This window comes from Gopherus flavomarginatus, chromosome 1 (assembly GCF_025201925.1).
Source record: "Gopherus flavomarginatus isolate rGopFla2 chromosome 1, rGopFla2.mat.asm, whole genome shotgun sequence".
In the NCBI taxonomy this organism is placed as follows: domain Eukaryota; kingdom Metazoa; phylum Chordata; order Testudines; family Testudinidae; genus Gopherus; species Gopherus flavomarginatus.
In genome coordinates, this window is record NC_066617.1 from 125,773,583 (window position 1) to 125,787,784 (window position 14,202).

General features: G+C 42.5%; 1 protein-coding gene across 4 annotated transcripts in view; it reads left to right on the top strand.

Annotated features, from left to right (window-relative positions):
* SOX5 (SRY-box transcription factor 5) overlaps nucleotides 1–14,202 on the top strand; it is an 857,385-nt gene that overhangs the window by 148,696 nt on the left and 694,487 nt on the right. The window contains exon 1 of one of the 4 annotated variants that reach the window (XM_050968485.1): nucleotides 6,509–6,574. The exons of the other annotated variants lie outside the window; for them this stretch is intronic. The gene's annotated coding sequence lies outside the window, so the exon portion shown is untranslated. Of the gene's footprint in view, nucleotides 1–6,508; nucleotides 6,575–14,202 lie in introns of those variants that run through there. 4 annotated transcript variants of the gene reach the window in all.

The following is a 14,202-nucleotide window of genomic DNA, read 5'->3' on the forward strand; positions in this document are numbered from 1 at the left end:
GATTTTGGATATGTTTCCCCTTCTGGTGGTTTTGGAGGTGGGAAAGCAGGAACTTTTTCCTCTTCTTGGTGCTAGCCCCCGTGCCAGTGCTGTCAGTGCTAACGCCATTCATGCTGAGCAACTAAAGCAATGAAAACCAGCCCCCTTTAAGATGTATCAAGTTGAATACCCAAAAAATGGAGGCACACAAAATCACTCATCACTTTTGAAAATCTTGGTCTGTGATTGTTTCTCAAAATATATAAAAAAGTATGTGGGAACTTGGGTGGCAGGGGCAGATCTGGCTGGAGATTATATGGGGGAAAAGAGCAAAGCCAGCCGAAAGTTATATAGTGCTCCCTGTGAGCAGGCAGAGGCCCTTGCAGAGGCTCACAAGTTCATGAACACTAAACCCATACTTCTAAGCAAAGAGACCCTGACAGCTGGGGTGTCCCCAAAAGTGCTAAGTCTGTGGTATCTTGTGGTGGCACGTGGGTGACCATCACCTCTACAGACATCCTTGCAGCCTTTTTAAAAACTTGATTGATAGTGGATTAACGTCCTGTATTGCTCATTTCCAAAAGCTGACTGCTCACAGGAGTTGGGAAGCCTCAGGGCAGAACAGCCTGCCCCTAAAGCTTAGCAGCAGTCATGTTGCCACAGCAGCTGCTGCCACTGTAGAAGGTGTATGTAGTGATGATATTGATGAGATTGTTAATTTTAGTAGACACAATTAAGAATGGAGAATGAGGATTCGTCTGTTGGCTGTCATGCATCAACCCGTATGTTGCCCAAGGCAGTGGGTATATGCTTGTTACTAATTTTACTTTGGTTTTTTTCTTTGATTCACTTCATTTGTTGTTAATGTGAACTAAACAAGAAATTTAAAAAAGTACCCTCCCTATCAAATAAAATCCTTTTTGATTTTGGGAGCAGATACTTCACAGCTCCACCAATAGCCTGCTGTATTGTTTGATTTATAAGAGGACTTAAAGGTTGGGGTGTGGGAAGAGGTGAGGTGGGAAGACCTCTTAGGGCAAGGAGATCTCTAGAAATCTTTGCTCCCATGATATTCATTCCTTGAGGTAAGAATGTGAGAGCCACTGTGTCATTGAATAGCATTACACAGACCCACCCAAAAATCAGTGATGCCTTGACATAGTTGTGATGTTTGTATTGAGACATCATGTCACTGCAAATATCATTGTTGTTTTTGCCACTACTGTTGCATTTGAATTTGTTAGGCATCCTAAACTGCACTTCTGCATCTTCCAGTCTTGGAAAAATGGGAAGGAATTTGCATGGAGGTTTGGGGAGAAAGCAGAGTTATAGGGAGGGATGGAGGAGCTGGGAGCTTATTTGAAGCCCGTCAGCAGGTATTTCATGGATTAAAGATTCAAACTTGAGTTCTAAATTCCCAGTAGCCCAAACCTGAGGAGCCATATATGTTCATATCTGTGGGTTATTGACCTTGTATTAAAATTTCGAAATCATGGCAACCCTGTCATAAATGGCGTTTTACATTGTAGCAGTTGTGTCAGTTCCCAGGATTCTCACGAACTCTGTGACATGATATTTTCCTGGTTCCCTCTCCCTGGCATGCCCTTTGGTGTGGAGTTTTATGGACTCATTCAGGCTTTTTAAGGAGGAGGCCTGATGTGCCAATGGCAGTAAGGCAGGCCTGTATTTTCAAAAGTTTCTACTCATTTGGAGCACCTCAAGTTTTGGGTGCTCAGCTGGAGGCCACCTGAGTTTTAGAGGCATTTACCACAGCCCCAGTTAAAGGCAGTGGGAGCTGCGGATGCTCAGCACCTCTGTAAATTGGGTCCAAGGTATCCATTAAGTTGAGCAACCAGATCTCTGAGACACTTTGGAAAATGTGAATGTGTAAGGAACTGGTTCAGCAGAATTTACTAGCGGGGAGTGTGGATGTGGGAAGACCAAATGTTCTGCTGCTACACTGATTTTTTTTTTCCAGGTAACTATAACTTATATCCTGAATTCTGCAGTCCTTACTCCACTTTTACTATGTCTTTGCTCTTTCAAAGTTCCCATAAACTTCAGGATGAACTAACGCATCTTGCCTATAGGTTTGGGCTAGCCCAGATTTTGTGACACTGAGGACTACAATGAAAATTGCCAAGAGATGTGCTTATAAATGAGCATAATTTAAAAATTATAAATCAAATGCTATTTGAGTGTATTTGTACTGTCCTAACACAATTGCTTAACTTCACTAGCAGTGAAAACTGCAGGTGTTCTGCTTTGTCCTTATCATGCACTTGAAAGGAAGGGAAGAGGTGTGGGCCTCATTTTGGGTCTCTCTGAATGGCATGTAGCTGTTGTGCAGAACTTTGGGTTCCTTAGACTTCAATGCAAAGCATTAAAGTACCAAACAGAGCCACTGAACTGAGTGAAAAAATTCTTCTCCCTCTGAATGGGTTGGTTAAAATACCCCAACAACTGCAACTTCAGAGGTTATTTACATTACAAATGTGATCCTTCACATCCATCAAGGACTGATTATTATGTTGTGACTGCAGCTCCTTTATGAAATTATAGGTTGTGCAAGTGGAGTAAAATTCAAGTCAGTCACTAGGGAGCAGGCTTATGAATCTGGATGAGGTCACACCTCTTTAAAGATGCAGTTTGATAAACTGACATCAAAACAAAGGAAATCTGCTAATCCTCGCACAAAAGTGCAATTTGCTAATCAGACCCTGGTGTTAGGTTGGTGTCTTGGTAAATAGTGAGTTTGGCAAAGGGGACCAGTCGGAGAGAGCTGGAAATCCTGAGATACCAACTTTGAAACTCTGGTAGCTCAACCAGCGCTCTGTTTAACTCGCAATCTGGGTGACTTTGTTTTTTAAATACAATTGCTGATGCATATAGAACGTTGTTTTTTAACCATTCACCTTGCTTGCTTAAGAAATGCTTGATGCTATCTGTCTACTAAAGAGATTGGGGTAGATTTACCTCAGGTTATGCTAGTGGAAGGCAGAGTATATACCATTGGATGGGCCTCAGGCAAAGAATCTGCCAAAGAATCTGCCAAAGAAGAAGGGTGTGGTGGCACAAAGCAGCTACACCCAATCTTGGAGCCAGAGAGGCCGGCACAGCCCTAATAGTGGGCAGCATTGGCAATGGAGGGTGAGTGCTGAGGGCAGCTGGGGAATGCCATTCAAACACATCCCCTCAAACTACTGCTGTTGATGGGGCTCCTAGATAGCCTCCAGTGGCAACTAAAACGCCCCTCCCCGGGAAACACCAGTATGAGGTTAAAGAAGGGATAGAAATGCCACCTGGCTTCCTTTAAGGTTAAGCCCTCCCCTAGTATCCAGGCTCTGTAGTTCTCAGAGAGAGATGAAATTTACAGGCTGAGTGTAACTGGACTCAAATACTGTCTGTTTTTAAAATGGGATGATAGGATTATTTTATGACATTTATAGTTACTCATGCTAATGCTTACAGTACTGAGATTAGAGATAGGGAAAATTCTGTTAGGCCCGGGGTGGCCAAATTTACTGATTTTCCAAGTGGCATATGATAATCTTCAGAAGTTGGAGAGCTTGGTGCACCTGCCAGGGCTTGGGGCTTCTGCCCTTTGGCACAGTGGTGAGGCTAGGAGCTTCAGCCCTCTGGGAGGCACCTGTTGGTGCTTGGGGCTTCAACAAGAGCAGGGCTGAAGCCTCTAGGCTCGCTCTCTGCTGGACAAAAGTCCGTAACCCCACCACCCTGCTGCAGGGCAGAAGCCCTGAGCTTCCCCCTCCCAGTCTGTTAGGTGGAGAATGGGGGATTGTAGGGGACTCCATGAGCTGCACTTTAAAAGAGCCAAATGTGGCTCATGACCTGCAGTTTGGCCACTCTGATATTAGGCCATCTTGTCAATCCCAGTTACCTATGTGGACTGCTGGTCATCACAGAATGCATCTCTGAACATACCATAAAGGTAAACAAAATTCTCATATTCCAGAGCATAAATGGAAATGGTGCTCCTGCCCCCTGTGTACATCAATCAATTGTCCGTTTTCTTGCCTAAAGTCTTAACTACTAGCCATTCCTGGAGGTATATTACTAGCCTTTTCAAATCATTGATCTTATCCTGTGTCATGCCTCGTGTGTTCCTAAAGTAGGAAGAGGTAATGTTCTAGAACCTGATCATGGCTCTGATTGATTGATTTTAAATAAGCAAGAATATTTTTTCCTCCTTTTCAACTGAGTTCTGTGCAGAAGTATCAAAAACTGGAGAGAGATGCCAGAGTTTTGTCCATAAATGCCATAATTAAGATATGGCAATATTTTGAGTACTTCCCACTAGTTACATCTCTTAGCAAATAGTGTTTGTAAATTATTCCTGTGCTCTATGTGTGTTTCCATTTAACGGAGAGCAAACTATAGTACCAGAGCCAGAGAGGCATCTTTCAGTAGGTAAAAGCGCAGTCCTTTTATGTAGATATACGTTGAAGGCTGCAGGGTCAAATCCTGTTGGATTTGGGGGTAAGAGTGGAAAGGGAGGCAAACAGATAAATCAGTGAAAGGAGCGTAAGTAAATACACACAGACACAATATGAGTGGAAGAAAGCTGCTTCTATTAGCTATGCAGTTGGCAGCAATGTACCCTAAATGAGAGCAGTGTCTCTTTAAAAGCAGTAGGGGGTTGGAGTTGAGGGAATGCTCACAGCAGTAAGTATAACACAGCTGTGCTCTGTTTATGCTTGGGCTACAATAAAAAAGCTATAAAATGTGAGATGTCATAGCTCCACTTTGCTTTATTTATACTATTTCCTCTGAGCTTTGTCACACTGCACATTCATCTGCTAAGTTGCAGCAAGACTGGAGATTAAAATATCACAGCTCAAAATAGGAGTCAAGCGGAAGGAGATTCATCATAGCCCTATTAAAAAATATGTAAATACGGGAATGAAGTCATTTTAAAGCTGTATGGCTCTCCTCCTCGGTGGGCTGGGGAGAGTGGCGAGAGCGCTCTGGAGTGAGTGATGCTCTATGCAAATAACAGATTTATGGGACTCGTTCTACTTTTTCCCCCATCCCACCAAAATACTTCTAAGATTAAAAATATCAATTTGAATTGCAAATTATACCTTTGCTCTATGTATTAAAAGATGTGGGGGGGAATTTCTTTCTCACCATTGCCTAAACTAATAATGGAAAGAAATATGATTCTCTATTAAAGGAGGCTGGGTGAGCGGTGTGCTGATAAACTTGTTACAGTAACTAAGTTTTACCCTTGTGTGGCACTTTTTATCTGAGGATCTTGAGGCACTTTGAAAGCATCACTTCAGACTTCCCAATGCCCTCAGAGGCTTGGATATCCTCCTGCCTATTTTACTGAGTCACCAAGGCTGGGATTTTCAAAAATAGCTTAAGGAACTTGGAGAGGCAAAAGGGGTGAGGTAACAGCTTTTATTGGACCAGCTTCTGTTGGTGAGGGAGACAAACGCCTGAGCAACACAGAGCTGCCCCTCAGTGCCAGGAAAGGCATTTCCAGTGCCACTGGGAAATGCCAGGTGGAACAGATTGTTCAGCACAAGTTGGTAGCAAGTGTTGTGTTGTAAGGGCCCACTCAACTTAGAGTGGCCCATTAACGCCTCTGCAGTCGCAGAACAAAGAGAGGGGGTTAGTGGAATATAGACTCTGCAATAAGCCATAAATCCAGTGTCTCTGTTCAGTGTACGATTCCCAATATTTAGCAGAGCATTGAGCCCAAGCTCCCAGGCTCATCTCCCAGAAGTGTTGCCGGCCTCCCCTGTCTCCTCATGGTATGTGCTAACTACTTGTGCTGAGCAGCCTGTTACTCTCTGAATTTTGCTGTGGCGCTGGAAGTACCTTTCCCGGACCTGAGGGGGAAGCTCTGTGTAGCTCAGGGGCTTGTCTCTTTCACCAAGTCCGATAATAGATATTACCTGACCAATCTTTTTCTCTAATACCCTGGCACTGACACAGCTACAGTTATGCTGCATGCAACCTAAGAAAGTCAGGCACCTATCTCCTGTTTAATCCATTGTGTTTTGGTTGCCTAATTCTTTGGGCTACTTTGAAAATCCCAGCCAGAGTGGTTACATCAGTTGCTTTAGTTGCTTCCTCTCCTCTGTTTTAGTTCACTGGCAGGTGGTGGCAGGTACTTGAAACTCACGGATTTGTGTATCTTTAGCCTAGTGTTAAACCCTGGAACTGTTTATTTACTGAACCCAGTTTGGGACAAAAGCAGAGGGTGAAGTATATCCCAGTTCCATAAAGCTATATTTGAGCTTCATGTAGGTGGAGTGTAGGGAGATCAAGTCCGAGCCAGGGTGTGGGGCTGCTGTACCAAGTTCACCTCCTGTGATTGTACAAAACATGAGAGCCACTGGTCTTGTGACATACAAGGGTACAATCCAGACTAATGAGTAGCTGTGTCACTCCCTGCCCAGCAACTTTGAGTGCCTTACAATGCTTTGGTTGAAGCAGCTGCCACCTGGGCAGCTCATGAACAGCCTTCCAGCCACACTCTGGTTACACTCTGGCTATCAGCAGCCTTGGTTATACTGCAGGGTGACCCCAACACACCTCTAGTCTTGGATTTTCCCCAAGAAAGGTATGTTCTGTACTGCCCAGCCCTCTCCTGGACAATACAACTTTATAGAAAGTCCATTATTTCTTTAATAGAAATAATATGCACACAACTTGCCACCCCAAATGGAGTTTCCTAGACACTTCTGTTTAAACACACTGGATTAGCTAAAACAATAATGCAAGTTTATTAACTACAAAGAGAGAGATTTTTATATGAGTACAAGTAATGAGCCATAAAAGTCAAAATGGTTACAAGAAAAGTAGATAAAACATTACTGGTGCCTAATTTAATAAACTATGCTAAATTCAAAGCAGAGTTTTCTCACCACATGCTTTCAGTAGTCTTACTGACTAAACTTAGGTCAGGACCCCTTCTCCCAGAGCCCAAGGAATGCTTCCTTTGTCGCTTCAGGTACTGTCAATGTGGTGGGCAGAGGGGGGGAGGTGCAATGGGGTGTTTGTCCCTCCTTTTCATAGTTTCAGTCCCCCTTTTGAAAAACATTTCCAGCTGGGTACCAGGAGCCAAAAGTCTATGCAGAAGGATGTTCCCTGCTGCTTTTTTCTCACCTGTTTGAGCTTCCTTTATTTCCCTTCTTGCTTGATGATTCTATTATCTGCTTACATGCAAATTAATCAGAGCACAGATTCTTCTGTTTAAAATAGACTTGTTTGCCAACCTCAGTTTGGAACATGTGGTAATAAAACCATACAGTGGACTCTAGTAACTTCACATACAATATTGCTGCACATATTTTACCAGGACAATGATGACTAACACATTTTGAGTTTTCAAATGATACCTCACAAGGCATACTTTGTATAAAGATCATTACAATAGTGTGTAGGATATGGACACGGAGTAGTCTGTCACAGGTCTGCGTAAACATTGTGGCTCCTCGCCTGGTCTGCCTCCCAGCTATAGCTCATCCTAAAGAGACCTTTTCTATGGCCATTCAACTAGCCAGATATTCTTTCAGTCTCTATTCAGGGATTAAGTAGTGTGGAGAGCTTTGCACCAGTGTGAATTTCACCCAGAGTACGGGATGGATATTCTTTTATACTTTTATTACCAAAAGTGATGGTGAAATGTTCAATTCCTTTTCTTCCACTCCCATCTCCACCTTTTTGTTACTGATTTTTTTTCTCTCTCTCTCTCTTTTTTTTTTAAATAAAATTGTTTTAGTTAGCTTAGTTATGGTCAAGGTAAAAGATTTATAACCTTGGAGGCTGATTCTCTGTGGGTAAACAGAAGACCAATACAGCATGAGCAGGAATAGAGAGAGCTTTCCACAGAAGTAGTCAAAATGCCTCATTCTTGGCTCAGAGGGGCCACCCTATTATTCCTGAGGGTACTCTGCACCAAAAAAATAACAATTGTGCGCACAATATTTCAAAATTCTGCAAATTTTATTTGTCAAATAAATGTGAAGGCTTCAGCATGGTATAGGGCAGGGGTGGGCAAACTACAGCCTGTGGACCAGATCTGGCCCCTCAGGGCTTTGGATCTGGCCCACGGGACTGCCCCCTGTGGTGCTGTGGGCCCCGTGCTGCTGTCCAGAAGTGACCGGCACAATGTCTCTGCAGTCTCTGGGCAGGGGGACAGAGGGCTTTGTGTGTTGCTCTTGCCTCCAGGCACTGCCCCCCTCAGCTCTCATTGGCCGGGAGCAGGGAACTGCTGCCAATGGGAGCTTCGGGGGAGGTACCAGGTGGCGCAGCAAAGGCAGCGCACACAGAGCCCTCTGCCTTCTCCCCACCCTTCCTGGAGCTGCATGAGCCTGCCACCCTGGAGCCCAAACCCCTCCTGCATCCTGCTCCTCAACTCCCTGCCCTCAGCCCACTGCCTGCACTGCACACCCCTCCTGCACCCTAACTCTCTTCCCTGAGCCCCCTCGTACACCCCTCAGCCCTCTGCACCCCAACTCCCTGCTCTGAGCCCCCTGCTGCATCCTTCACCCCTCCTGCACCCCAACCCCCTTCCCTGACCCCCCCTCCTGCAGTCTGCACCCCTCTTCTGCTCCAATCCCTTACCCTGAGCCCCTTCCTGCACACCACACCCCCTCCCACACCTTACACTCCCTTCCGCACCCCAACCCCTTGCCCCGGCCCTGCATACAATTTCCCCAGATGTGGCCCTCGGCCCAAAAATTTTGCCCACCCCTGGCATAGGTAAGCGCAGGCCACTGGCTACAAAGAGGGTGGAGATCATTCTGCATCTCCCACCTGGGACATGGACTCAGTGGTGAGCCTGCACCTAACCCTGACATAGAGCAAGGACCGGGCCTGTCCCTCTGTTGCAGGTGCACCAGGTGTGAGCAGGCAGGCTCAGCAAAGGAAGATCTAAGTGTGGCAGGTCTTTATGTGGCAGAATCCAGGTGTGGGTTGAGAGGGTTCTGTGTGGGGCAATCTGGGTTCGGGCAGCTCAGTGGGGAATCCGTGTATGGGGGAGGGAGGGATCTGGATGCGCAGGGGCTTGTTGGGGGATTCTGGGTACAAATGAAAAGATTTCTAGTTTGCATTAATCTAGTCCTATTTGAAGAGGACAACATTAACGCAGACTAAGAACGTTTTAATTTGTGCCCACAGAGTCCACATGGGGGAATTACAGTGCAGTACGTTGGGGTGCTCTGCTATTCAGATGCCATAGTACAAACTGTAGGGCAGTGTAGCTTAAGTCCCATTTTCAAAAGTGATTTAGGAGTCCAAAGTGAGTCTTCCACTGAGACTTAACTGCCTACATCACTTTTGAAAATGGGAGTTAGGCAGTGTAGACAAGCCCTAGACTCCTAAGACACTTAAGTATTTTGAAAAGTTTACTGCTGTCTTTATTTCTGTAAAGTACCATGTGCAGCTATGGTACTCTCCTTATCACACAAGTAATAATAATAGTGTCTTTTCAGGAAGAATATTTGTTTGTTTCCAGCCTGGCTGAAACCTGCAAGGTCATTTTAAATTTCAAGATTCAAACAGATTGAGAAAAACATCCAAACTTCTTTCCTTGTACTTAGGGGGGAAAAAAGAAAACCCCAGTAAATGAATTTACAAACATCTCTTAAGGTTTAGAATTTAAAAGCACAAATATCAGGAAATCCAAAAAATTAATGGTCTGACTGCGTATATTGCATATATTGGCTAATACCTTTTTAAAATGACCAGTGATTCTGAACGCCTTAACTTTTTTAGTGTCCAACTTGGGACACTGGCCTGGTTTTCAGAGGGTGGATGCTTAGCAGTTTCTGAAAATCAGGATCCTTTACATTTTCTTGAGTTGAGCATCCAAAATCACTAGTCCCTTTTAAAAATCTTGGTTTTGTGTTTATAAAGCTAAATGTCTGTCTGCGTATATTCTATATGCAGGAAACCAAATTTAATGTTGCTGTAGAAGAAACCTATATGTGTTTTTTTCTTGATGAATACACTGAATGTTTTAACGTGTTTGACAAAAAATGTAGGCAGAAGATGCTGTTTTACATTAATATAGATAACATTTTATTACAAAACTCTGAGTCTCTTAATCTTAACAGATTTCGGTTGTCATTGGCACATTTTAGATATTACCTGCAGCTGCTTCTCTGATTCTTTTAGATCTAATTTTATATACTGGCCCTTTTCTCATTGTTTTGATGTTAAGAGGTAAATCTCCAAAGTATTATGCAGGCGTTAGCAGTACAACTGTGATAACTTCTATAAGAGATAGTGGAATTGTAATTTGAAATTAGCTGCTAAATTTGAAAATCTTAGCCCTGGCAAAAAGTTAATCTAATAATCAAAGATTTCTAACAAACACTTTAACATTATAAGCCTAGTTGATTATGAGAAGCTAATTTCAGAACAAATTTATATTGACTGTGTTTATCATCTTAATTCAGTTCCTTACTGCCAGTATTGATCATCTCAGTCAATATGACACACAATAGGTTCTGTAGTTTTATTTGTTTGAACCTGGACAGGAAAGTGTTGGGTAAGAAGGCAGTATTGCTACCTGTCCTTTTTTCTACACATCATAATTTTAAGCCAAATATTGTATGGATGGGCTACACTGAATAATAAAATACAGGTAATCCAATAAATCCACTAGAGGATTAATATTTACAAAAATAAGGCTCTCCCAGGCTCAGTGTATCTATTTGGCTAAATATGGAGGATTATTAAGACTAGACAATAGAACAGAGCCAGTCGTTTGCTATCAGTTACATTTTAATGGGAGGGTTTCCTAATGCCAATTGGTTGACATTGCTGCTTCACAGCCCTAATAGCGTTTATTCAGATATATTTAGTAACAGCCTTAATGCTGTCTAGACTGAACATCAAAACTGCTACTAATGCTTCCCTGATCAATTTTTTAAAAGGGCAAACAAGAGAAAAATATCCTTTTTTGTTTATATTTGCAATAAATTTTTCATTTTTTAAAGAACGCATTATTTTCATATAACCATGTCAATCATGTGGAAGTCCACAGACAAAAAACAGATATTTTTTGGTTTTTTTTAATCACTTTACCCATTTATTTTCTTAAAAGAATTAACTAGTTAAGCACTAATTACAGTAGAGCGTCAGAGTTACGAACACCAGCATTACAAATTGGCAAGTCAACCACACACCTCGTTTGGAGCTGGAAGTACTCAATGAGGCAGCAGCGGAGAGGAAAAAATAATAGAGCAAATACAGTGCAAAATTGTGTTAAATGTAAACTGCTAAAAAAAAAGAGAGAGAGCAGCATTTTTCTTCTGCATAGAAAAGTTTCGAAGCTTTCAGTTGTAAAGTTTCAATGTTCAATTGTAAACTTTTGAAATAACCACCATCATGCTTTGTTCAGAGTTACGAAGAACCTCCATTTCCAGGGTGTTTGTAACTCTGAGATACTACTGTAAATGGACGATTTTCAAAATGGGTCCGCTGATATAAAAGGATCATAAGTTGAAAAATACGGAACTAATTTTCGTAGAACAGTCTTTTCATTGCAGAGATTGTGTGATTGTGGGTTTTCTTACAAACACAACTGAATATGACATTGAAGAAAAACCTTATTTGCGAAATAGTATGTTACCATTTTAGTAACGACTGTAGGCAGGGATGGTTTCTTGACTACATTTTTTTTTTTACAGTGTCTAATATCATGGCGCCCTGAACCTTGACTTGGACCTCTAGGTGTTACTTTAATATAATGCTACTGTAATGCATGCCTTCAGGGGGCAAAGTTAAGGTTGTGTGTGTCCCAGTTCAGGGCAAATGCACCTGTATTTCCCCCTCATGGTCAAGCAAGGACACCCATTCTTAAGATTCCAGCTCCTCAACTATCACCTCTCTTGGGAGGAGACCTGAATCTCTTTCCCTCCCGAACAGGGTTTTTTCCAGAATGCATAGTTTCCTGCCTATACTGTGTTATTCCCAGCAAGCCAAACTGCCAGCAGTGGGAGTCCATCCTTCATGGGATTTTTCTGTGGTTACAAATTTGTAACAGGCTTATCTCAGAACAAGCATGCTGACTGCACAGATCAGCCTGTTTCTTTATACAGGTTGGGCCTTCAATCTCTAACTTTCATGAACATATAATCAGCAGACAGTGGTTTTCTCCTCAAGGCATAACTTCAAAAGCCTGGGTTTTTGAATAACTAGGTGAAGGAATTCACCTCCTACATATTTCCCAGGAAGTCCACTTCAGACATATTGTCCCAAAAGACCATTCTGGTCTGCCACATGGTTCAAAATAGTCCTTTGATCTTCCAGGCCCATAATCATACATAACCTTTGCATTTAATACAATAGACTCCAAAGGTACTGCAATAAGTTTTTCCAAGGATACTGCAGGAAACTGCCACATCTGTCACCGTGTGTTTAACCTGAACTTTCACATTATCTGATATGTAAGTACCTTTTAACTTTAAAATTGAGCAAATGTGGGTTTTTTTTAAATTTATATATATGTGTATATATATATATATGTATATATATATATGTTAAAATATTTTCCTTTCTGTTGTGGAAATAAAGCCAAGTGATATGGATGTTTCCAATTATGATTTCTATATTTGCTTGAGACAAATTACCTTCCCCTCCCCCCATGACTATTAGGAGAAATCCTGGCTTCATTTAAGTCAATGAGAGTTTTGTTTTCTAGGTGTTTTTCCCCCATTATGTTTTGTTACTTCCACTGAGAAATGGATGAAATGTTGCCTTGTGTTGGTTTCTTATGGATGTAATGAATTTCTCTGATCTGAAGTGGTATTCCAATACTTTAGATAGGTTTCTGAAAGATAACTGTTTTTTTTTCCCCTTCACATTCACCAACATCAACTACTATTAATGTGATATGGCTGCAAACCAAGTGATGATCTAGATTGTTTTAGGTTGACAGCTCCACTGTGACTCAAACAGGTCAAATCTTGTATTTGGGATTCAAAGTGCAAACTCCACCCACTGTACCCATAGGTCTGCTGGGAGTTGATAGCAAATTTCTGACTAGAAAAATTGATTCCCTCCATTTTTTTTTTTGAAAGTGGCATGACTTTCTGTTGTGGCCCATGGTTCCTTTTATGAATCCAGTTGCATAAAGTAAGGGCTGTTCTTACAATGGAGAAACTCATTGCCCTAAAGAATTAAAATACTCATATTAACTTGCTATCTGGACAGTGTTTTATTATCGGAACTGAGTCTAGTGTATATGCCACAAAGCCAAAAAGTGTGTTGTCCTTGTAACCCTAAGAACTAGTGGCATTTTGTTACCACTTCTGTTTTTGCCTCTATGTGGATAGCTAACGTACACTGTTTCCTTTGGGCTAGATTGTGCCTTTAAGGCACAGCTCTGTACAGAGTGCTCCATGTAGCTGTACCACTTCAGAAGGGGGCTAGGCAAGAAATTAATCCTGAGAGTGTCACAATTTCTTCACAGCTCCATCTTTGATTCTGGTGGTAAATAATCTGCTACTGCCCCATGCCAATTAGATTACTTCCCTCCTCCATCAACTCGGCTGTACTAGGCAGCATGTTGGAGGTGGAGCCAAAGGCCTGTCCATTGCCCGCCTCACTCTACTCACTTGCATAGGAGCAGGGAGGTACCAAGTACACTCCTCCAAACTCCTGTGCCTGCAGCTGAGATGTGGGGAGGCCAAGCCAGGGGTGTGAGTCTGGGGGTCTTATTTCCTGCTTGGTCCCTTACATTACCATGTAAGAGCTAGACACAGTGTAGCCCTTTGTGTCTTGTATTTTAACTCCCTAATTACTTTCATATTTGTATGTATTTTGTCTCTGCTACCCCCACAAAAGTAGTTGAAAGAAGAATAAGAGCAGAGCTAGAAGCTGGACTGGAAACTATGATCTCAAGGTGGAGTTTAGCATCTGAGTTCATAAGAGGGTCAATTTTCCATTTTGATATGTTTGCAACTCCCATGATCAAGAGAACACCCCTCTTAAGTTTTTGGGGGAGGCTTGCTTGCCATGATTAAGCTACTGCAGGCAGTGGTGGAGCAGCCAGCTATAAACCAGATGCAATAGATTCCACTGCTGCCTGAAGCTTATCGACTGCTGCTCCGCTATTGCCTAGGAGCACCTAAGTTTTTAAATTAGGAGAGTCTGTAGTGTGACCACACGCCATTTTTTGTAATTTTTTTTTTGGACCATACAGACGTGGTTCCATTGAACGTGCTGGTGTGATCT